The 23,824-nt window shown below is 39.2% G+C and overlaps 6 non-coding genes across 6 annotated transcripts; 3 read left to right on the forward strand and 3 right to left on the reverse strand.

Annotated features, from left to right (window-relative positions):
• Positions 1-4,150: 4,150 nt before the first annotated feature.
• On the reverse strand, positions 4,151-4,244 carry TRNAI-UAU. The gene is made up of 2 exons: positions 4,207-4,244; positions 4,151-4,186 (listed from the first exon to the last, which is right to left on the reverse strand). It is a non-coding gene; the product is annotated as a tRNA-Ile (tRNA).
• A 5,313-nt stretch (positions 4,245-9,557) lies between these two features.
• On the reverse strand, positions 9,558-9,668 carry TRNAL-CAA. The gene is made up of 2 exons: positions 9,631-9,668; positions 9,558-9,603 (listed from the first exon to the last, which is right to left on the reverse strand). It is a non-coding gene; the product is annotated as a tRNA-Leu (tRNA).
• A 1,659-nt stretch (positions 9,669-11,327) lies between these two features.
• Positions 11,328-11,399, forward strand: TRNAD-GUC. The gene has a single exon. It is a non-coding gene; the product is annotated as a tRNA-Asp (tRNA).
• A 307-nt stretch (positions 11,400-11,706) lies between these two features.
• On the forward strand, positions 11,707-11,794 carry TRNAY-GUA. Its single transcript is given in 2 exon segments — positions 11,707-11,743; positions 11,759-11,794. It is a non-coding gene; the product is annotated as a tRNA-Tyr (tRNA).
• Positions 11,795-16,991: 5,197 nt separating this feature from the next.
• TRNAM-CAU lies at positions 16,992-17,063 on the reverse strand. The gene has a single exon. It is a non-coding gene; the product is annotated as a tRNA-Met (tRNA).
• A 1,035-nt stretch (positions 17,064-18,098) lies between these two features.
• TRNAK-UUU lies at positions 18,099-18,171 on the forward strand. The gene has a single exon. It is a non-coding gene; the product is annotated as a tRNA-Lys (tRNA).
• The last annotated feature ends 5,653 nt before the right edge of the window (positions 18,172-23,824 follow it).

Here is a 23,824-nt window from a genome sequence, read left to right on the forward strand (position 1 = left end):
ATGGATAGAGAGGCTGTTCCACACAATGGAATACTATGCAGCATTGAAAAACAAGGAACTCATGAAATATTATGCAAAACAGATGACCTTGGAGGACATTATTCTGAGTGAAAGATCTCAGTCACAAAAAGACAAATATTGCATAGGGCTACTGTTGTGAAACGGGACTGACATCGGGGTTGAGTGAAGGCAGAGAAGGAGGTGAAGGATGATGTATACTACATTGAAACATATGAGGGAGAGAACTGTTTAAAAGGGATATATGATTGGGTATTATTGTCATGACAGGAGTCCAGAACAAAAGCTGCATAGTGGAGAGGACTTGGGGGGAGGGATGCATAACAATGAAAGGGTTGTTCTTTTACTATTCAAGGAGAAGAGTGAATTGGGGGGAAGGCAGCAGGGAGAAAAGTGCAACAATGAATTACTGGAAACACTAAGTCTCTGTAAACTTTCATTAAAATAAATTAAAAAAGGAAAAAAAAAGCGAACTGTGGGGTGAGGGGTGGGCAGAGAGAAAAGTATGCAACAATATATGAATGGAAGTCCGAAATCTCTGTAAACTTTCATTGACATTTCAATTTTCTTTAAAAAAAAAAAAAAAAGATTCCACAGGATAGGGCAGGGTTCAAATCTGGTCACTTTGTGTCATATTCAATTTGATGGTATCTAACAAGAAGATGCTCTCATATGCATTGGATATGTTATCAGGAAATGCCAGTCCCTGAAGAATGATGTAATTCTTGGTAATGTATGTTGTTATTGTTGTTGTTAAGTGCTATTGAGTTGAGTATGACTCATAACAGGCTTATGAGCAATAGATTTGAACTCTGTCCTATCCTGTGTCATCTTTATCATGCTTGATAAATTGGTGTCCATTGCCACAGACACTCTATCAATCCATTTCTTTGGAGTTCTTCCTCTCTTTCACTGACCCTCCATCTTTCCAAGCATGATGTCCTTTTCCTTGTCAATCCACCTGGTTGAGGGTCTTCTTCACCTTTGCCGACCCTTCCTGCTCCCCAACATCATGTCCCTCTCCAAGGAATAGGCCCTCCTAGTAATATGTCCAAAATATGTGAGGCAAAGCCTCTTCATTCTTGCTTCCAAAGAGCACTTTGGCTGCACCCTCTCCAAGACATGTCTATTCATTTTTGTGGCCATCAGGGGATGTTCAGTCCTCTTCTCCAATACCACAACTCAAAGGTGTCAATTCTTTTCCCATCATCCTAATTCATTGTCCAGGTCCTGGATGCATAGCTAGTAATTGGAAAGACAATGACCTGAATCAGACTCACCTTAGTCCTCAAACTGACATCACTACTCCTCAATAATTTTAATAATTTAACTGCAACAAGTCCAAAATTAAATTTCACTATCTTTGCCTCTGAGGAACATTCTGGCTGCACTTTCACTAAAAGATTCTGCTCTTTTGCAGTCCATGGGATATTTAGCATTCTTCTCTAACACCACAACTCAAACTTTTCTTCTCTGGTCATCTTTATTCATTGTCCAGCTCTCAGATGCATAGTAGGTGATTGAAAAGACAGTGACCTGGATCAAATGCACCTTAGTCTTTAAACTAATGTGATTTCTCTTTAGGACTTTGGAGAGATCCCTGACAGCAGACCTTCCCAGTACTATATGTCTCCCTGACTGCTGGTACTAAGGATGCTGACTATGGATCCAAGCAAGATGAAGTAGTTGATAATTTCAATCTTTTCTCCATCTATCATGATGTCTATTGCTTCAGTGGTGAAGATTTTGTTTTCTTGGTGTTGAGAGGTAAAGTGTATTGAAGGTGGTAGTTATTGACCCTCTGCAGCAAACATCCTCTAGTTTAAAGAAAATTTTAAGGGAGATTGTTGGTTTAAAGTTTAAAACTCCATATTTTTAAATTTAACATTTGAAATTCAGACAGTAGAAATTTCTAAACAAAGAATTCACCTTAAATATCTGTTACTATAGTCCCAAGACAGTATCTCTTCAGTTCTTCCCTACTTGTAACATTGAGTCTTAGGGAAAAAAGTTCAAAGGAATTTATCTAGACATCTTTAGGCCATTTCTTTTGTAACAATTTCCAGGTTTCCAACATTCAAGCCACATAGCTTCCATGCTCTAATTGTTAAACAATGTTTGTTATTGATTTTCCTCATTTCAACTGATTTCCAGTCTGGGCTCTACCACTACACTACTATAACTATTCTCTTTGTTTAGTGTTCATAGGGTTTTCAAAAGCCTTTTATTTAGGAAGTAGATGACCCCTCTTATTTTCTAGTCTGTCTTAATCAGGAAGCTCCACCAGAACCCGTCCACAGTGGAAAACCCTTTTGGAATTTGACATACCAGTGGAAAGATTTCAGTATCACAGCAACTCCAAGTAATCTCAGTACAGCAAATTGACAGACAACGAACAGATATGTCTTGTAGATGGTGCAGCCAGAGTGCTCTTTGAAGGCAAGAATGATGAGGCTTCGCCTCACATACTTTGGACATGTTGCTAGGAGGGGCTACTCCTTGGAGAGGGACATGATATTGAGAAGGGTGGAGGGTCAGCAAAGGAGAGGAAGACCCTCCAGGTGGATTGACAAGGTGACTGCTGCAAGGATTCTTTGTGTGTCAGGAAGTGTGAGGATGGTCAGAACAGGGCTCATTCTATTTATTCATAGAGTCGCTATGAATTGTGTTCGACTTGATGGCACCTAACAACAACAACAACTTTGGGCCAGTTTCTCATTCAGCACCTTCATTCCTAGTGCAAACCCAGTCTAGAGGAGTAAGCACAATAGTTAATCTGTAGTTTCTCATAGTAGTTTGTCTGACAAAGAAATTTTCTTGGAAAGGACCAAAGTTCTTATCAAATAGGCTGGACTCATTGGAAAAAAAAAATAAATTTTAATCTCTTTCACTACTATCTCTGAGTGGATTAAGATCAGTTAGACTACAAGAGGAACTGGTACTTTTTTACTCAGCTGTTGTTGCTTGTCTCTAATTAGCACTATACATGATTTCCTTCTATTTACAAGTGTACATTTGCCATTTGACAAATTTTTATTCACTTTGTCGTTTTGATTCGACAATTGATACATGATTCAGACACACTGATGATATCCTTCAAGTTAAGCCCCTATTCTCACCCTTCCTTTCCAAATTGCTCCTTTCCATTAACATAAATGTACTCAAGTTGATTTTCACAGGTGTTGAAGTTACAGAACTGTAGGAATTCCCAACCAGAAATGTCCAGTGGTCAGTAGGATGTTCAGTCTCTGTATTCAAATGAGAGGACCAGATGGGAGATAGCTTTCCCAGTTACCATTATTGACAGAGTTGCTGAAGTCAAGAGAACGAATATGATATAAGGAGTGTGTATATCATCAAGTGGTAGGACAATTGAAAACAGAGCTGTGACGATTACCCAGATTTAATGTGCAGAAGAATAAATGAGTCAGAAGTGAGAAACTTCCTTTCAGATAAAATAAAATCAGAGAAACTCTGGATAAAAGCACAGCAAGCTTGAATTACTTTTAGACATAAGAGACAAAATGATTGTGGCTCTCCAAATAATAACGTTTGCTTATCAGTTGAAATTGGAAGAAAGATATACTTTCTTGCTTACATGTACGGTTTATATGGTGTGGTAAACCAGCATTTCCTGTTTTCCACTTGGATCTTTGCAAAGACTTCAGTGGTGCTTCACTCAGAGGATAATTAGGTTAGTGGAGTTCAGTGGCACCCTTCTTGAAAACAAGGAGGAGGTCAATCAATTCTGTGATGCCAGGGAGCAAGGATGTACCTTTGTACCTTGGGAAGATCTGGCTCCCTGAACTACAAGAGCACAAGCCTGTGTTTCCCCTTTTCCTTGGTTTGTCCCTAAATAACTGAGGAAATATTTAAAGGGAAAATAAAGAGGAAAAGACGGGAGAACCTTCTTTGACGCTGTAAGACTCTGACAGAATAGAAATAAATTTGCTTTATTCCGGTTTGGGCTTTTCTTCCCATTTTTGAAAAGGCCTTCTTAATCATGCAAATTTCCATGGTCTCATCAGAGAAAATGCAGTAATTTAATTTTAGCCTTCTCTTTAAGGCGTGAAAATATACGTATCTTCTTTCGTAACAGGAAGAGTCTAAAAACGGTGACTGAAAGAAAACATGCTCCAGGTGAGGCTCGAACTCACAACCTCGGCATCACCCGCACATATACTGTTGTATAAGTACCGCGCGCTAACCGATTGCGCCACTGGAGCATGCTTTCCCCTCTTTCTCCGTGCGCTCTCTACAGAGTCCTAAGCTCCTGGCTCCCTGCACCAGCTGGGTTTCTTGCAGGAGCCAATGTGCTGTGGTCTGCAGGAGAAACATCCCCCTGACAGCTCGCATTACGAAAACACTTTCTGGTTGAATGTATTGTATCAGGATGATGGGTATACATGGTTCTTTTTTTCTGCCACTCAGAGTCTGCATTTTCCAGGGATCTGGGATTGCTTCTTTCAGAAGCTCAAGAAAAGGCGAGTCTCTGCAGAAGATGCATCTATTAGATTGCAGTTGGGCGTCATAGCGTGCCATCGCATGGGCTCGTGAGAATTGCTACAAAAAACCCAGAGCTCTGTAAAGCCCATTTCACCAGGCCCCCCCCTCTGCCCGTCTCCCCCATGTTTTCCGAAACGCGCTCTCAGCCTCGCCAACAAGCTCCTCCAAGAGGGCCTAAGGGGTCCTCGAAACCTCATTCAGAAAGCTGATTATGAGCCGCGCGCACTTCTTACAAGGAACATTGAGCGAGTAGCAAGCACGCTTTATACGCGCTGAGCTTGAAAGAGATCAAGTCGCGCCCTTTCCCTTTCCCTCCCTACTGATTTGACCTCCTTTAGAGGACAGTTTGCCTCTGTGACAAAGTTCCCACATTTGTTTTCAGTCCTCCATGTCCTGGAGAAAACCAAACCAGTTCGGTTTTGTTTGATTTTGGCCTACTGTCAAAATGCAAATGTACCCATTGAGACACAAAGCTGCCTATACTCTTACTGAATAATTTCTGGCAACGAGTAGGAGAATTTTGTATAGCAAAGTATAGCCTGATTATTGGAGACCACTTAGTACTTAATCCACACTATAGAGAGTGAATCCACACCATTGAGAGCTCTCAGTAGATCACTCATTAAGGTTTACTGTAAACAAGAGGGAGGGGACGGAAATCTCAATGACCTGTTCTTAGGGCGAGTTTAGTACAACTCATAGAGACCGTGTGAACAACAGGTAGGATGCTTGTCCTACCCTGTGCCACTCTCATCATCTCTGAAACACTTCAGCCCATTTTTAACGGTTACATTGACTGTATTGAGATCAGTGCATGGGTTTTCATTTACCACAGGTACAGAGAGAGGCAACTCAGGCTCCTTGGTAAATGTGTAACTCACCAGAAAAATCTACACTTCTGCCACAGATTTCCAGAAGGAGAACTAATTCTGCCTGAGCCTCTAAAGATTATTCTCTAAACAACAGCAATGGTAAGAAAAATGAACACTTGAATAGCTTATCATAGGCTAGGTACAGTTTTAAGTGATTTATACAAACTTCATAATAGCAGACTTACTGCTGTTTCCAGTGCAGATCTGGGTAAGAAGAATCAGCACTTGAGATAGCAGACAGCAAAGCAAGTGGTCACCAAAGCTCAGGCAGGGATAGATACTGTTCTCAACAGATGAAAACTATAACAACTCTTACCAGGAAAAATAGGTCAGTGGCACATCAGCTTTATAAGAATAACGGGGGGAAAGAATAAAATTATGATGATACAGAAAAAAAGAACTAAAAAGCTGAGTGTTTTGCGTGTTAGAATTAAAGAAATTATCATCTTCTAGGATATTATGAATATATGTAAATAAAGTCCATAATATTTGAGTACTTAGTATGTTGTTGTTGTTGTTGTTATGTGCCGTCGAGTCGCTTGCGACTCATAGCGACCCTATGTACAACAGCCCTAAACTCTGCTCTGTCCTGCGCCAATCGCACTGTCTCTGACACTCCCATCTCCATTATCCCCAGTCACTGAATCAATCCACCTCATAGAGGGCCTTCCCCTCCTGCGCTGTCCCTCCACCCTCCCAAGCATGATGTCCTTCTCCAAGGACCGGTCTCTCCTCACAACATGCCCAAAGTATGTTAGATGGAGCCTCAGAATCCTTGCCTCCAAGGAGCCACCCGGTTTAACCCTTTCCAGGACAAATCTGTTTGTTTTCCTAGCAGCCCATGGTATTCTCAATACTCTTCTCCAGCACCACAGCTCAAAGGCATCAATTCTCCTTATATCCTACTTGGTCATTGTCCAACTCTCTGATGCATAACAAGTGATTGCGAAGACCATGGCCTGTATCAGATGCACCTTAGTCTCCAGAGAGACACCATTGCTCTTCAGTACTTTGGAGAGGTCCCTACCAGCAGACTTTCCCATGGCAATGAGCCTTTTAATTTCCTGGCTGCTGGTGCCAAGACTGTTGACTGTGGAGCCAAGCAAACTAAAGCTGTGTACAATCTCAGTCTCTTCACCATCCATCCTGATGCTGTCAAATGGTCCAGTGGTGAGAATCTTTGTCTTCTTGACATTGAGCCTCAATCCATATTGTAGGCTGCAGTCCTTGACCCTCTGCAGCAGGTGCTTCAGGTCCTCTTCAGTTTCAGCATAGCTCTTTAATATTCGTAGAACCCTATGGAGAAGGTACTACTACTATACAAGTTTCACAAAAGACAAAATAAAGGTTTAGAAAGATTGGATAACTGACTCATTTTACACAGCTCTATTTTTTTTTTTGTTTTTAAGCTAAAGAAGTTTTATTAAGGGAGGGGGCTCTGGGATGGTATTCCTTGGGCAACAGAGAAAGAGACATTCAGAGAGCCAGACCAGGGAATACCACACTCTAAGGTGTATTAGGGCAGGTTTTTTTATAGTAAGGATTTTCTAGGAAGGGAAGGGAGGGGGCACTCCATGGTAGATGAGGCTATTCACTCTCTTTGCTAACGTGTTGATATTCTTTGAAATTTTTGTTCTCCCTTTGACCTTGGTCTGGGCCTGACATCCCAGCCTCTTTAGTAAGAAAAAAGGGTGACGTATTCTTTCTAGCTACTTCCTGCTGAATAGGAGCAAAGATCTAGGGCTCAGAGGTTGGACTGGGATGGCCAAGGACCAGTAGCCAGGGGAGAATATGGATGTCACATCAGCTGGTTCAAGTTGGTCATTTCTTTTATCCTGTGAAGTAAGAATTCAAAAAGGCAGGAATTGATTAATGAAAATATGAAGAGCTACTTAGGGCTTGCAATCTGAGTGAGGTAAAGAGTAGTGGGGAAAGTGATTAGTAACAATATGAAGAAATATTTAGCACTTGGGATTTGAGTGAAGTGAATAATAGGGGGAGTGATTAGTAACAATATGAAGAGATCCTTAGGGTTTAGATTTGAGTGAGGTGAAGGGTAGTGGGGCCCACCACTTGAGAGGTGTAGGAGGTCTGCTCAGTGAGAGGAGCATGTTTGACCTCAGAAAGGTGGTGCCAATGGGGGTCATTTATGACCTTAACTGCTGTGGAGGTAGTTAGGATGACTGTGTAAAGTCTATCTTAGCATGGTTGAAGAGATTTGGGTGTGTGCCGTTTGATAATGATGGTGTTTGATGAGAACAGCATCTCCTGGGGTGACTCTAGCTGTCAGGTCTAGACTTTCAGGCGAGGGTCTGGGTATGCAGTCATCTGTGTGTTCCCGGAGCATAATCAAAGATCTGGAAGTCTCTTAATCTGTTTTCTCTCATTAGCAGTACATTACTGATCAGCATTCTTCTTCCTTTCCGTATAATGTTGATAATTATATGTTGCATCTCTGTAAAAAATAATGATGGAATCTGAATTGACATTACATCTTTGGATAATTTGGGGTGGTACTGACATTTTCATGATGTTAAATCTTCTATCCATGAACATGTATGTTCTTCTGTTTACCTATGTCTGTCCTGGTTTCTTGTAGTAGTGTTTTGTAGTTTTATTTATATAATTTTTTAAAAAGTCTCTGATTAACTTTCTTCCTAAGTATTTCAACTTTTGGTATATATTTATTGTCAATGGTATAGTTTTACTGCGACTTACAAAATTTCTTAAAATAAAGATTATTTTAATAGGAAAATGTTGTAAATTATCTGTTTAAACTCCAGAACTTAGAACAACTAGCATATGAATGAGCTTGGCACAGTACAGTCAGGAAAATAACTTCATAATCTCTTACTTTGCCATTTAAACTTGTTCTCTATACTAGTTTTTCCTTTACTTCTGAATGAAATGCAAATAGACTTGAGGGAAAAAATTAAAATTCAGATATATTCTGTTAAGACTATTCTATGCAGCCTTAAGGATAAAAACCAAAACAAATATCTGGATATGGGACATAGTCAGCTGTGTGCAGTACTGTGTATAGATTCTACGTATAGAGTATAGTGTATCTATTCCATATTGTGTATATACAGTAAACATGTATATAAATTCCATAGATGGAATCTAAAGAATTGCAGTCATGGTTTTCACTATATATGGTAGAGAACAGATGTACTGCATTGGGCCATTCTGTAACAAAAATACTTGTTTAAAGTATTAAAGAGCACAAGTATAGCTTGATAGCTAAGGTACATCTGCTTCAACTGCCTCATATACATGCAAAAGTTGGACCATGAATAAAGTAGACTGAAGTATTGATGCCTTTAGTTATGGTATGTAAAGCATATTGAATACATAATGAGTGAGCTGCTAGATAAACAGATCAATCCATCTTGGAAGGCGTATATATTCAGAATGCTCCTTAGAAGCAAATATAGTGAATCTTCACCTCACATACTTTGGCCATGTTGTCAGGAAGCACCAATCCCTGGTAGAGGTGCAGTAAAAAAGAAGACCCACAATAAAATGAATTGCTATGGAGGTTGCAGCAATGGGCTCAAATATAGTAATGATTAAGCAGTGACACAGTGTTTAATTCTATTGTACCTAACAACCTTTAACTTAAATCAGATTATATTTATCTGATTGGTTAAATCCAGCCAATGCCAAGACACATTGTTTAGTTCTTTGTATGAGCAAATGGAAACTGATGATTTTCTTCTTTCTTCTGTCTTGTTACTCTGTACTTTTCCCCTCTGTCTCTACTTACCAGTAAATAGTTTTTGAAAAATATTTAGATGATGTCTTTCTAAAATGCATTTAGAAGTGCATGGCATAGCAACAAAGGCCAAGTCTGGAATCCTGTCATCAGATTGCAGATGCTTTAGAAATATAACTGAAGATTGGAGCCAAAAAGGAAACAAATACCAAAAGAAAAGTTGAAAACATTGTAAACAAAATTCAAGGACTAGAGCATGTGTTTGTTGACTGTGTGGAATAGCAGAGTTTCAATTGGATGAGTAAAATCTTCAAGATTCAGATGTAAATTTAAAAAGATGCATAGATTTCTACCAGTCATTGACAAGGTATTCACAGAGTTCAAGAGAAAATTCTTGGTGGATTCAGAATTAATCCTTTGAATGGACTCCAGCGAAACCACAATGTCAGAAGTGAGATTCGAACCCACGCCTCCATGCGGAGACCAGAATTCCCAAACACACGAAGCTTGAAGGAGCTTGAGTCTGGCACCTTAGACCACTCGGCCATCCTGACACTCAGGATTAGAGTATCGAGGATCCCAACTACAGGAAATGATTTGAGCTTGCTTGGTCCAAGAAAGGAAAAGATTATTCTTCAAACCAAACAGTAGGAAAGAGGAAGTTTTACATGGAAGGTGCTGCACTACAGTATTAGCGTAGTTCTAAAGACTGGGAGCTGGGCGCCCCCATCACTCAACTATAACACCTTCTTTTCCCACTGATTCTACCCCGGCCGCTAAATCTGGAAGAAGGATGGGGCAATCTCTTCTGGTGAGATTTGCTGCTTTTGAAAACCCGCTGGAGGTCGCTTTCGAATGGATGGCACACAATCTTGGACTAGCTGTGAGTATCTTTTTTTTTTTCTTTGAGATGTAACCCATATTGAAAAACACAGTCTTTGATCTTCTGCTTTTTCTTTTCTTTTTTTTTTCCAGCACGAATTTCAAGCCCTTCTCACTTTGAGCAAACAGGGCTGTGCCATCTGCATAACACAGATGATACAACCTTGCTTAGATATGGAGAAGGGATATATCCCTGACGTACACTTTTCCTGATTTTAAACTGTTCAAGTATTCCTTTGCCTTGTTTGAACATTCCTTCTTGACCTATGTTTTGGTTTCACATTAGCACAATTAAGTTCTTCTCAGTATTATCCATAATGTGTTGTGATCCACACAGTCAAATTTTTTTAGCATAGTCAATAAAAAACCAAGTAAACCTCTTTTTTCGGTATTCTTTGCTTTCAGCCAAGATCCAAGACATCTGCAATGATACCCCTTGTTCTATACCCTCTTCTGAAAATGCCTTTTATTTCTGCATGATGAATAGATAGGTACAATATAATAGAAGGGCATTTAGATAATAAGTAATTGATAATACATACTTAGAGGTTTGGCTAAGGTCAGGTTTTAGTCCACTATTCACTTCCCATCCTGTCTTACGGTACCATTTTATTAGCTAGTCTTTTAAGTGGATAGCTTCCAGAAATGTTATTTTCTATGGAAGAAAATTCAAATATTGTATTTACATATTATCAAACAACTATTTTAAGTCCCTAACTTGTGAGCCCAATGATCAGATATTTTACTTTGATGTTTTTGCTTTCTTCCCCTTTTCTATCTTCATAAAGAGAACAAGGTGGCCAATGAGAGGCTTATGAATTAAATATGAAACTCCTAGAAGTAATGCTTCATACTTGTGAAAGTGTTATGTTTCATACTACTATTACCCTCTTCTTCATCATCTATAAACCTGGATGGAAAACTTGGAGGGGCAGGAAAATGAAAATTCTCAAATGGACTGACATGAAGTTATGTAGGTATTTTCCCTAGAAAACTAGCAATAACTACCAATATCTTGAGAGACTGTGCACCTTCTTCACAACTCCTTCACTCATTGCCTCTGGTATTTGCAGGTTCAGAGTAGTTTTATAACAAGCCAATTAATAGGCTTCTACTCTACTTTCCAAGGACCTCAACAAACATTCAGTTGATCAAAATCTTTCAGTCTTGCCAAATATCTTGCTCTTACATGTGTTCTATCATTTAACCTTTGTTGTTTCAGACACTATCTCCGTTTAAAGCCTTGACATAAATAATAACATCAAATTTGATGTTGTTAAATAGTTTATATAACTAGTTAGGGGATGAGTTAGAACACCGCCTAAGCGATTTCCTCGTTAGTATAGTGGTGAGTATCCCCGCCTGTCACGCGGGAGACCGGGGTTCGATTCCCCGACGGGGAGAGCGTCTGTACCTTTTTGTTTTTTTCCTTCTTGGCTATAAATAGAAAAATTTAAAGAACAGATCAACAAGACTGAAAAAAAAATTTGCTTACACACACCAAACTGGTTAATCTTGAAGAGAAAACTCTTTTAACGTTTGAGGTTATCTTTTCTGATTGGAAAAACTGTATTTCAACTAAAGTCTTTATGCTTAAGTCTTTACGTGAAAATAAATAGGCATAAAAAGAATTACATTTGTGTAAGTTAATTGCTATCATTAAACACATATGGCATAACTTAGAGAGTTGAAATGAAGTTGTTGGTCTCTCCTTCGATAGCTCAGTTGATAGAGCGGAGGACTGTAGTTACTTTGTTTGGTTATCCTTAGGTCGCTGGTTCAAATCCGGCTCGGAGGATGTAATTTTAATCCAAGTGTATAGGGTTCAATTCTCTTCAGGTGTTAATTGTTAGAAAACATAGTCTCTAAATAACCTTGGGAGGATCTCTTACAATTTCACTGAAAGGTAAGACTCCGCCATTTCTATTGTCCATTTTAAAGCTTTTGACAATTTTTTAAAATTTCTTTATTTTTCATTTCAATGAACATCTACAGAGATTTTGGATAAAGCTTTTGACAATTTTTACTGACGCCTGACACCATATATAAGTTATTTAGAAGTTAGTAAGTAAGGTTTAGTAAAATTGGAAATAATTTTCATCAGTTCACTTAGTTCTAACTCCAGCCTTCAGCTGTACATCCATTTACAAACCTAGGTATGCATATATTTAATTTCAGCACTGTGGACAGATAGACTATATGAAATATTTTATAGTTTCATAAATTCACACTTTTTCTAATGAACTTTTATATTTCTAAGATTAATAAAAACAATACTATTTTGCTCTTGCTCAGAATCTTCCCTGCACCCCATTCGAATCTTCCTAATTGATTATCGTTATTTAAAACACCATATACGTACATGTATGGTGAAGATATTTCATAATAAATGGGTTTCTAAATCCACCAGATGCTCTGCCGGAGGAGGGACAATTTCCTCCTGCACCAGTCAGATCTGATCTGACGATACATACACAAAAAATAATAAAATTTTTTAAAAAATAAGTGGGTTTCTAAAAGTCATGTTCATTTTCTTTCTCAGGCCGAAAGCAATGTGCTAGTCAATGGCAAGGACTCCACATTTTAACGGATTAAAGCTTTCCTTGATAAGGACATATTTTTGGGTGGAGAGCTGTAAAAAACGCATTTTCCGCTAAATATATCCATGCTTGGAAAGAAACTTATGCTGAATACTCTTGATTGGAGACTGGGGCCTTTTAAATAATAGTTATAATCACAGCTGTCTACACAAAGGCTACCTAATTGTCTCTGGAGGTCAGTAGAACACAAAATCTTTTACAGGTGATTTACATTTCTCTTAGTACTGATTTACATTTCTCTTAATACTTTCATTGACCCCTGGAGTGCTGTTGATACTACCTCTGCAAAATGCTAAAGATCAATGGTGTCAGTTTAAAGACCAATCTCCTCCCACGCAAATAAGTCTGTAGCACCTGATCCAAGTAAGCCATGATCTTTTCAATTACTTGCTGTGCAGTTGAAAGTGGACCGTGAATAAAGATAACAGAAGAAGAATGGTGGTGTTAGAGTACTGAATATCCCAAGGTCTGCCAAAAGAACAGATAAATATATCTTGGAGAAAGTGCAACCAAGGTACTCTTTGGAGGCAAGGATGGCAATGCTTTGTCTCCATGATTTTAAGAGTGGATAAGCCTTGGAAAAGGACATTATACGTAGAAAAATCAGCAAAAGTGAGGAAGACACCCGATAAGATGGATTGATGCAGTGATTGCAAGAATGGGTTTGAGTATATCAGAGATGGTGAGGATGGCACAAAAATAGGGCAAGGTTCAGATCTGTTGTTATTAAAGGTCACTACAGTCAACTGAATGGCACACAACAACAACTAAACCATTACAAAACATTTGGGGAATGAACAGGTCCTGAACTAGATATATAACGTGGACTTTGTCTAAGTTAATGTTCCTTAACTTGGAACCATAGTCTTTATTTTCTTAAATTCTCTCAGACATTGCTTTCATCATGATAATGAGTTTGCAAATCACCTAGGATCTGGCTAAAATGCAGACTTTTTTAAATTTAGTGCACATAATATGTTTAAGAATCACCTAGCATAATTGTTAAATGCAGATTTCTGAACCTCCATCTCCAGAGACACTGATATAGTAGGCCTAAAAGTGACCCAATAATTTACTTTTTCATTGACCCCTGGAGTGCTGTTGATACTACTTGCTAGCTAACCAATACCTGAGTAACACTGCTCTAAAAGAATTCTTCTCATACTGCAAAATGCATATAAATTTTCAATATTTCGCTAAACTATAGATTCTCTTTCCATAGGTCTGGTTGTGTCTATAGAGTCAGTACTTTTAACCAGTTCTCTGGTGAGGCAAATGTTGGCAGCAGACTTGATATGGCTCAAAAAATTGCTGTGCATTGAAATTGGCAACAGAGCCTTTAAAACCCCTGATACCCAAATGGCATCCCACAGCAGTTAAATAAATCAGAAATGTCTGGGGATAATACACTATATAATATCAACAAAATGGATATTTTGTGAAGACCCTGAGATTATTCCAACATGCAAAGCTCTAGGTCTTTTCTTAGCCATTGATTATTTTATTATGCCACTTGCATCCTACAGTTTTTATTGTAGATAATAAAATCTAATCTATTTCATGCTGTCAGAAATCTCATTCATAATCTATCATTTTATTGGTGTTAGGTGTCATGGAGTTGACTTTGTCTTAAGTTGTTGTTGTTGTTGTTATGTGCCGTCGAGTCGCTTGCGACTCATAGCGACCCTATGTACAGCAGCCCTAAACTCTGCTCTGTCCTGCGCCAATCGCACTGTCTCTGACACTCCCATCCCGATTATCCCAGTCACTACTGAATCAATTCACCTCATAGAGGGCCTTCCCTTCCTGCGCTGTCCCTCCACCCTCCCAAGCATGATGTCCTTCTCCAAGGACCGGTCTCTCCTCACAACATGTCCAAAGTATGTTAGATGGAGCCTCAGAATCCTTGCCTCCAAGGAGCCAACTGGTTTAACCCTTTCCAGGACAAATCTGTTTGTTTTCCTAGCAGTCCATGGTATTCTCAATACTCTTCTCCAGCACCACAGCTCAAAGGCATCGATTCTCCTTATATCCTCTTTGGTCATTGTCCAACTCTCTGATGCATAACAAGTGATTGCGAAGACCATGGCCTGTATCAGATGCACCTTAGTCTCCAGAGAGACACCATTGCTCTTCAGTACTTCGGAGAGGTCCCTAACAGCAGACTTTCCCATGGCAATGAGCCTTTTAATTTCCTGGCTGCTGGTGCCAAGACTGTTGACTGTGGAGTCAAGCAAACTAAAGCTGTGTACAATCTCAATCTCTTCACCATCCATCCTGATGCTGCCAAATGGTCCGGTGGTGAGAATCTTTGTCTTCTTGACATTGAGCCTCAATCCATATTGTAGGCTGCAGTCCTTGACCCTCTGCAGCAGGTGCTTCAGGTCCTCTTCAGTTTCAGCAAGCAGGGGTGTGTCATCTGCATAACGCAGATTGTTGATAAATCGTCCACCAATCTTGACCCCACATTTCTCCTCATAGAGCCCAGCCTCCCGGATAATCTGTTCTGCATATAAGTTGAAAAGGTATGGAGATAGGATGCATCCCTGGCGTACACCCTTCCCAATTTTGAACGATGCAGTGTTCCCTTGCTCTGTTCTGACGACTGCCTCCTGGTCCAAGTATAAGTTTCACATTAGAACGATCAAGTGTTCTGGGATTCCCATTCTTCTCAGAGTCAGCCATAGTTTGTCTTATGGCAACCCTAAATACAACAGAAAGAACCACTGCCCATTCTTGCCATTCTCGTAATTGCTGCATGCTTGAGCCCATTGTTTCAATCCCTATGTCAAGTCATCACTTTAATTGATCCTCTACCAAGCTTGATGTCTTTGATACTTCAACACCATTCTTCATGTAACAAGAATAAAGTAACTTTTGTTTCTCCTCCACACCAAAATGTGCAAAGAGGTTGGTAAGTTTTAAATCTTATGAATGTATGAGTGTTTTACTTTTTTAAAAAAAAAAAAACAAAAAACCTTTTTTATTGTTATTTGAATTAGCTTCTAATTAAATAACCCACACACATTTTATAATATCCACAATTACAACCATGTCATTTCCACTCCCATTCCATTTATCCTTCTGTCCATTCCTTCCTGCCTGTCTCCCTAGGTAAATGCTGACCTTTTCATTTTCTGTAGCTGACTGTTCTAAAGGAACTTTCTGGTGTTATTGGTTACCATTTGTCCTGTCTGTTTTTTTTACTTGATTGGCTTCTTTAATAACTCGTATTTATTCAAATATATGTTGTTCATAGGTAAAAAGAAAAACCCATGGTGTTATTTATTAAAAAATATAATAAGTAGTGAAGTTATAGGATACTGTTAAGGTAAATTATCTAATAGTTGTTGTTAGGGACCTTCATGTTAAGGGCAACTCATATCGACCCTATGAACAACCAATCTGAACCCTTTCCTATCTATGCCATTCTCCCAATCTCTGGCACATTCAAGCCCATTGCTGCAGTAATTGTGTCAATCCACCTGGTCGCAGGTCTTCTCTTTTGCCACCCCTCCACTCTTCCAAGCATGATGTCCCTCGCCTAGCAATATGCCCAAAGTATGTGAGATGAAACTTCATCATCTTTGCCTCCAAGGAGCACTCCGGCTGCACCTTCTCCAAGACAAACCTGTTTGTTCTTTGGGTGGTCCATGGGATCTTCTTCAACGCCTCTACAAAGCACTCTTCTTCAACACCTTAGTTTAAAGGCATCAGTGTTTTCTGTCATCCTTACTCATTTTTCAGCTTTCAGCAGCATAGCAAGTGATTGAAAAAAGACCTTGGCTGGAATCAGGCAGACTTTATTCCACTAACTGATATCCTTACTCCTCAACAATGTGGGGAGAGTCCAACTACAGACTTTGTTTATGCAATGCAATTCATCTCCTACTCTCCTGACTGATGGTACCAAATGTATTGATTGTAGATCCAAATACAATGACGTTTCTGACAGTTTCAATCCTTTTTTCCATCTGTCAATGATGTTGCCTATTGGTTTAGTGGTGGTATGTTTTCTTGATGTTGAGATGCAATCCATATTGAAGTGGGTAGTCTTCGATCTTCCGTAGCAAGTACTTCAAATTACTTGCTAAATTACTAGTAAGTTAACACTGTAGTAATTAAAATGTATTGTCATCTTCCTTGGATATGTATCTATAGTTTTTAAATGTTTGGATGGAAGCTAGATTCTTTGCGAAATTGTTTATATTTACTTGTTTGACACAGAGTCGTGGTTGATAAAATACAGTTTCATATTTCAAGATTCAGGAAAGGACAAGAAACGTTACATGGATTGCTTTCCTGGGCATATTTTATTTCCTGTGCTTGGTGACCTTGGTATTGAGGAAAAGAGGAAATCTTACAAGGTACTCCCAAGTGTATAATAACAAAGCGTAGCAGAGGATGGTTTCGATCCATCGACCTCTGGGTTATGGGCCCAGCACGCTTCCGCTGCGCCACTCTGCTACTTGCATACCTATCTCTTCTGAGACGCTTCTAATGTCTAATTATTCCCTTTGTTCCGCGAATATGGCATACTTTACCTTTTCCCCCCATGTATTTCACTTCACGCTTTCTTCTAAAAAATTCTTTCTTAAAAACTATTTTACTTTTGCAACATAACTAAATAGAAGTTCTCAGGGCCTCAGTACTCAACTGGTTCAAGTCTCCAACACTGATTTTTAAGGATGAATTTAGAATTCCAACTTCTCCAGAACCTTCCAAAAGAACGCATATGGACTCTGCAGGAATGCCTGGGTTCCACCGGACGCTTAAATCTCCTTCCCGTCACAGCTCGAGCCACAAAGGAAAAACTGAGAATGAAAAAGTCAGATTCCACACTGACAGACACACAGGGGACTCAGGGCTCTCTGTCCCCTAAAAAATGAAACTTGTTTCACAAAGAAGGGACGATTTCTGTGCTTAGAAGATGGAATAAGAGAGAGTGTGACTTAATCATTTGCCTTATCGACGATGGATCAAAATCTCTGAGGTTAAAAGCCATTTCTAGTTAATGCCTCTGGACTTGTCCTTTTTTCTTTTTCTTTTTTTTTTCTTTCCTGACTGTTCTTGCCAGCGAGTTTTGTTTCTTCCAGAGGAAGAATCGGGGGAAATACTTTTAAAGCTTTTTCCAACACATTTCTTAAGCGATGACCTTTCCTTCAGCTTTTCTTCTTATTCATCCCACCTGTTTTCTTCTTTTAACCGTCTGCGAACTCCTTTATCTGAGCACCTTAATTGAGGGAACACCTTTACTCAGTTATGGCACCTAGCAACAGCAAGTCCTCATTATTCTTCCTCTTAAAACATTGAGCAATTGTGTAATAAATAAGCAATCTGGAGGTTAAAGGAAACGTTCAGTACAGTATAAGTCTATTGCAAAGCTCTAGCTAACACATTTAGAAGATTTAGTCATTTCTGACATCGAAATCATCCATAATTCAGTTTGGTGAGTTCAGCTACTTTATATAATAAATGTAATAGACCTTTCCCAAACCTGTGGCCTGGATAGCTCAGTTGGTAGAGCATCAGACTTTTAATCTGAGGGTCCAGGGTTCAAGTCCCTGTTCAGGCGACAGTGACTCCTTTTACCTCAGGCTTGGGATAGATAACAGTCATGTAGTACTTGTGGTCACTCAACTATGCAAAAAAATTTGAAAGACAAATACCTGAATGACTGTTTGATTGGAAGAGATCCATATTTGTACCCATTCCCAAAAATGATAATCCAACCAAATGTGGATATTACTGAATAATATTAACGTTGTTGTTTTTTTATTGCCTTCCAGTGAAGCCCGACTCATAGCGACCCTATGAACAAAAGGCCTGAAGCCCCTCTATAACTATGACATTTATCAAAGTTCATAGTTTCCAGAGGCATGTTGTTTAGCAAGTGGATGCCACTACTGCTTCCAACCCCCCTCTCCCATTATGTACAAGTAAAATCTTGCTGAAGATTATTTTAAAACAATGGGAACAGTACATCAGCAGGGATCTGCCATTCAATCTGCATTCAAGCAGTGGCATGAGAGATATCATTGCTGACGTCAGCTGACCCTTGGCTGAAAGCAGAGAATTCCAGGGAGAAATTTACTTGTGTTTTATTGACTATGCAAAGGCATTTGACTGTGTGGGTCATATCAGAATAAACAGAATTTAAGATTAAATTTAAAAAAAATTTAGGTGAATCTTAAGAAAAATGGGAACCCTAGAACACTTAGTTGCACTCATGTGAAGCCTCTATACATAGATTAAGCAGCAGTAATAAGAATAAAACAAGAAAACAATGAGTGTTTAAAATCCAGAAAGGTGTATCCTCTTTCCATACCCATTCAATCCATATAAGCTGAGGAAATATTTCAAGAAGCAAGAATACATAAAGCTGAAAGCAGAGTCAGTATTGGAGGAAGACTCATCAACAGTTTATGTGATGCAGACGACAAAAACTTGCTGGCTGAAAGTGCAAGTCACTGTGAGACATAGCTGTCTTGATTACATTTAACAACAACTATGTAATAGCCAAAACAGACAAAGGAGCTGACCAGAAGAGCTCATGTACTAGTCCTCTTTTGTAAGTACCTCCCATTGTTCACTGACCTTCCCCCAAGTTTGTAAGAGAAATATGAAAAAATTCTTCAAATAAAAATAATTTGTGGCAGAATTATCAGAAATTAACTCTTTGAAAATTCTCTCAGAGTCTTCAGTGTGTCCGGGAGTGACATGGGGAAGCTGGGAGAAGAATAGGAAAAGACTGGATAGATAATGATATTGGAACAGATGAGGGAAAGAACTGTTAAAAGGAATTTATAATTATGCATAGTATGTAAGACAATAGTCCAAAATAAAAAGCATATTACAAAAAGTATAGGGGAAAGGGAAGGGAGGAAATTCTGCAAGAATGAATGAATATTTTTTTAAAAAGTAAACTGGGGGGAGAAAGGAGGAAAATATGTAACGATGAATAAAAGAAAATCCAATTTATCTGTAAATTTTCATCAAAATCACAATCAAAATTTTTTTTAAATTAAAAAGAAAAATGGTGAAAAGCACAACTTTTTAAAAAATGAAGCACAAACAAATTGAATTTAAAAGTTTTTCTATAAAAAGAAAAACTTCTTATCTCTCCACATCCTCTCCGACATTTATTACTTGCTGTCCTGTTAAACTTCAAGGTTATAGATTTTGATCTTCAGTAAATGTTTCAAGTCCTCTTCACTTTCTGCAAGCAAGATCGTGTAATCTGCATCTCCATTTGTTATGCCTGAGATAACAAAAATACTACAAAGTGGGTGGCTTTAAAGACATTCCTTTTCTATCAGCATAGTTGTTTTTCTTAGCTCACTGTCATGCTCAGGGAAGAGTTTTCCTTGTCTCTTTCAGTTTTTGGTAGTTTCATTAATTTCCTGGTCTTCCTTGCCTTATAAATAGGTCTTTATATGCTATCTTCTCCCATGTGTGACTCCTATCTCCATACCTTTTCAACCTGTATGCAGAACAGATTATCTGGGAGGCTGGGCTCTATGAGGAAAAGTGTGGCATCAGGATTGGTGGAAGATCTTTCAATAATCTGCGTTATGCAGATGATACAACCCTGCCTGCTGAAACTGTGAAGAACCTGAAGCGCTTCTGTGGAGGGTCAAAGACTGCAGCCTTCAATATGGATTGAGGCTCAATGTCAAGAAGACAAAGATTCTCACCACTAGAACAATTGGCAGCATCAGTATAGATGGTGAAAAGATTGATATTGTTCACAACTTTAGTTTGCTTGGCTCCACAATCAACACTCTTGGCATCAGCAGCCAGGAAATGAAAAGACATATTGCGATGGGAAAATCTGTTGTTAGGGACCTCTCCAAAGTACTAAAGAGCAATGGTATCACTCTGGAGACCAAGGTGCATCAGATACAGGCCATATTCTTTGCAATCACTTGTTATGTGTCAGAGAGTTGGACACTATCTAGGGAGGCTAGAAGGAGAATTGATGCCTTTGAGCTGTGGTGCTGGAGAAGAGTATTGAGGGTACCATGGGCTTCTAAGAAGACAAACAGATTCATCCTAGACAGGGTTAAACCAGCTACTCCTTGGAGGCAAGGATTCTGAAGCTTTGTCTAACATACTTTTGATGTGTTGTAAGGAGGGGACCGGTCCTTGGAGAGGGACATCATGCTTGGGAGGGTGGAGGGACAGTGCAGGAGGGGAAGGCCCTCTATGAGGTGGATTGATTCAGTGACTGGGGTAATTGGGATGGGTGTGTCAGAGACAGTGAGATTGGCACAGGACAGAGCAGAATTTAGGGCTGTTGTACACAGAGTCGCTATGAGTCGCAAGGAACTGGACGCAAAAACAACAACTGGTGGAAGGTGAAGAAGGAGGAGTCCCTGAATAGTGTAAATCATTAAAGTGTGACTATTAACCAAAAGATTAGTGATTCAAACCCACCCAGAAACACTTTGGAAGAAAGACGTGGTAATCGTAATCCACTTTTAAAAGGTTCTTGCAAACACTATGGGGTGCAGTACTACTCACAGTACATGGGGTTGCCATGAATCAGAACTGATTCAACTGCATCTGGTTGGCTTTTCTGATTGCTACTGAGAGGGACTAAAAGGCGGAGAGTCAGAGAAAGAGAGGCAGACCCTCACCATGACAGATTGATTGACACAGTGACTGTAACAATAGACTCAAAAGTATCAGAGATAGTGAGGATGGCAGAGAATAAAGCCAAGTTTAAGAAATGGCATTTTTCACATGGCATATCTATGAACCATAGTCTTCTCAACAACACGGTGGACCTATTTTCCCCTGGCAGGACATTGTTAATTTAACAACATCAGCAAAGAAAAACCCTATTTTAGAAACTTTGAAACCCAATGAGAGTTTTCCTGGGCAATGAATGTATAGCCTCTAAGAACCCACTGGAGGGTCAGCTATAAACTGACCCCAACTTGACACAACAATAATAATTTGAGTCACTGGTGCTGAATTAATGGCAGTAATTTTGTTTTGAGTTCTGGTTATAGACTGAACTGTGTACTAAGAGCGTTGGATATATATTGAAGTTTTGCCACTTTGACCTATAGCTGTAATTTTGATTGAAAATGATATTTTGTTATCTTAATGAGATCCTATCAGAATAGGATGAGTTATAAACCTAATTATGTATGAGTTACAAAAAGAGCAGAAGAGACACATGTGGGAGGAAGGCAGATGTTATCTGAGAATGGAGGCTGGTGAATCAATAAACCTAGAAATTCCAAGGATTTCAGGCTCCTAAAAACTAAAACAGACAAGGGAAGATCTCTGCTTTGAGTCATGCCCTGATTTTGGACTGCCAGCCTATGAACTGTGAGAAAAGAAATTTCTGTTCTGTAGCATAACTCTTTTGTTGCATTTTTAAAAATAGACTCACTTAGTTATGTGTGCTCAGAGTTATTTATTGTGCTGGCTCTATGAACTCTATACTTACAAAGATACTGAACTGCATAAATGGCCCATATTCACTCACCATCTAGCTCCTGACTGGATTCAACCAACGTTAAGCACTGGATGGAGGGGAACATGAAACATTTGCTGCAGAAGATCTAAGACTACAATTCTCAATAGGTATTACATCTCAAGATCAAGAAAAGAAAAATTATTCTTACCCCTGGACCAATAGACAACAGCATGATAGACAGAGAAAAGATTGAAATTGTAAAAAATTTCATCTTATGTGGATCCACAATTAATTAATTAAAGATGTGTTGCACTGGGAAAATCTGTTGTCAAGGACCTCTTCGAAATGCTAAAGATCACAGATGTCAGTTTAAAGATTAAAGATCAAAGCCAACGTTTTTTCATTGCTTCCTATGCATCTGAAAATTGGGCAATGAATAAAGAAGACAGAAGAGGAATCAATGCTTTTGGATTGTGATATTGAGGAGAAGTACTGAATACCATGGACTATCAAAATAACAGGTCTGTCTTGGGGGAAATGCAACTATGTTGCTTCTTAGAGGCAAGAATGGGGGAACTTGGTCTCACATACTTGGGCATGTTAAGAGGGATCAGCTCTTGCAAAAGGGCACTGTGCTGGGGAGGGGAAAGGTTAGAGAATGGAGGGAGACCCTTAACAAGATGAACATATACAGTGATTGTAGTAACAGGCTTGAGCATATCAGAGATGGTGTGGATGGCACAAGATAGGGCAAGGCTCTGTTGTTCAAAAGCTCACCATGAGTCAAAGTCTACTCATTGGCATCTATCTAATAACAAGAAAGCACTGGCTAGAAATAGGGAGGAGGGAGAAGAATGATGAAGAAAAATAGAGGTGCAAGGAAATTATTAATCCAAAGAAGAAATGCACCCTCTGAATTTACGTTCCCTGAACATGGCACCACCGAATTGTTGCTTCCTTATTAGATACACTTTCAGCAGGCAATAGTGTATTTCTGGTTGGTACAGTGGCAGGTGTCACGGCCTGTTGTGTGGTTTGAGCCCTTGTTGGTAATGTGTTTACCTATAATTTAAAGTTCCTTTGACTCTGGAAATACTTCAAAATCTCTAATTGGATCTTTTCATTTGTCAACTGATGGTCTGGGTTGCACCTGTCTCAATTTTCTGCAATATAACCCAGCATACTGCATTTGGGTATCACAGAGTGCTGAGCTCCCAAGGGGTGAGGGGAAAGGAGATGGTTGGAGGATAAAGTGGGCTGAACTATGGGGTAATGAGGGTGGTGGCTGATGAACAGGGAAAGAAGGGAACCGGGCGAGTGGGTGTGATTGCAAAAGCTGAAGGAGAAAGTGAAGAGGAACTTCAGGTGTTGAGGACTGAAGCTTATCAAGTGGTTGAAGTAGCAAAATCATGCTTCTGTAAGGCGTAGAAGTTGAACCAACGCTCTACCAAAGCCTGAGGCACCAAAGGTCGTAAGTGTCTGGCGTCTCAAAAAGTCCCTTATTTTTGTTATAATCCAAAACTATAGGCCACACTTGGTCAAGGTTGCATAGAAAAGGGATTTTAAAAATTATTTCTGTGGGTGGAGGGAGGAGTGAAGGAAATGGAAAAGATCCCGTGTGTTGGGCAGGGAGAAAAGTATAACAATGAATTAATGGAAATCCAAAGTCTCTGTAAATTTTCATTGAAATTAAAAAGAAAAAAAAAACAATGTATACAAACTTTATAAATAAACCAGTATAAAATAAATTCTTAAAAAGAAGAAGAGAAAGAGAGAGAGAAAGAAAGAAAGA

Source organism: Elephantulus edwardii, unplaced genomic scaffold, assembly GCF_000299155.1.
Source record: "Elephantulus edwardii isolate Elephantulus edwardi_28Jun2011 unplaced genomic scaffold, EleEdw1.0 scaffold00538, whole genome shotgun sequence".
Lineage (NCBI taxonomy): Eukaryota > Metazoa > Chordata > Mammalia > Macroscelidea > Macroscelididae > Elephantulus > Elephantulus edwardii.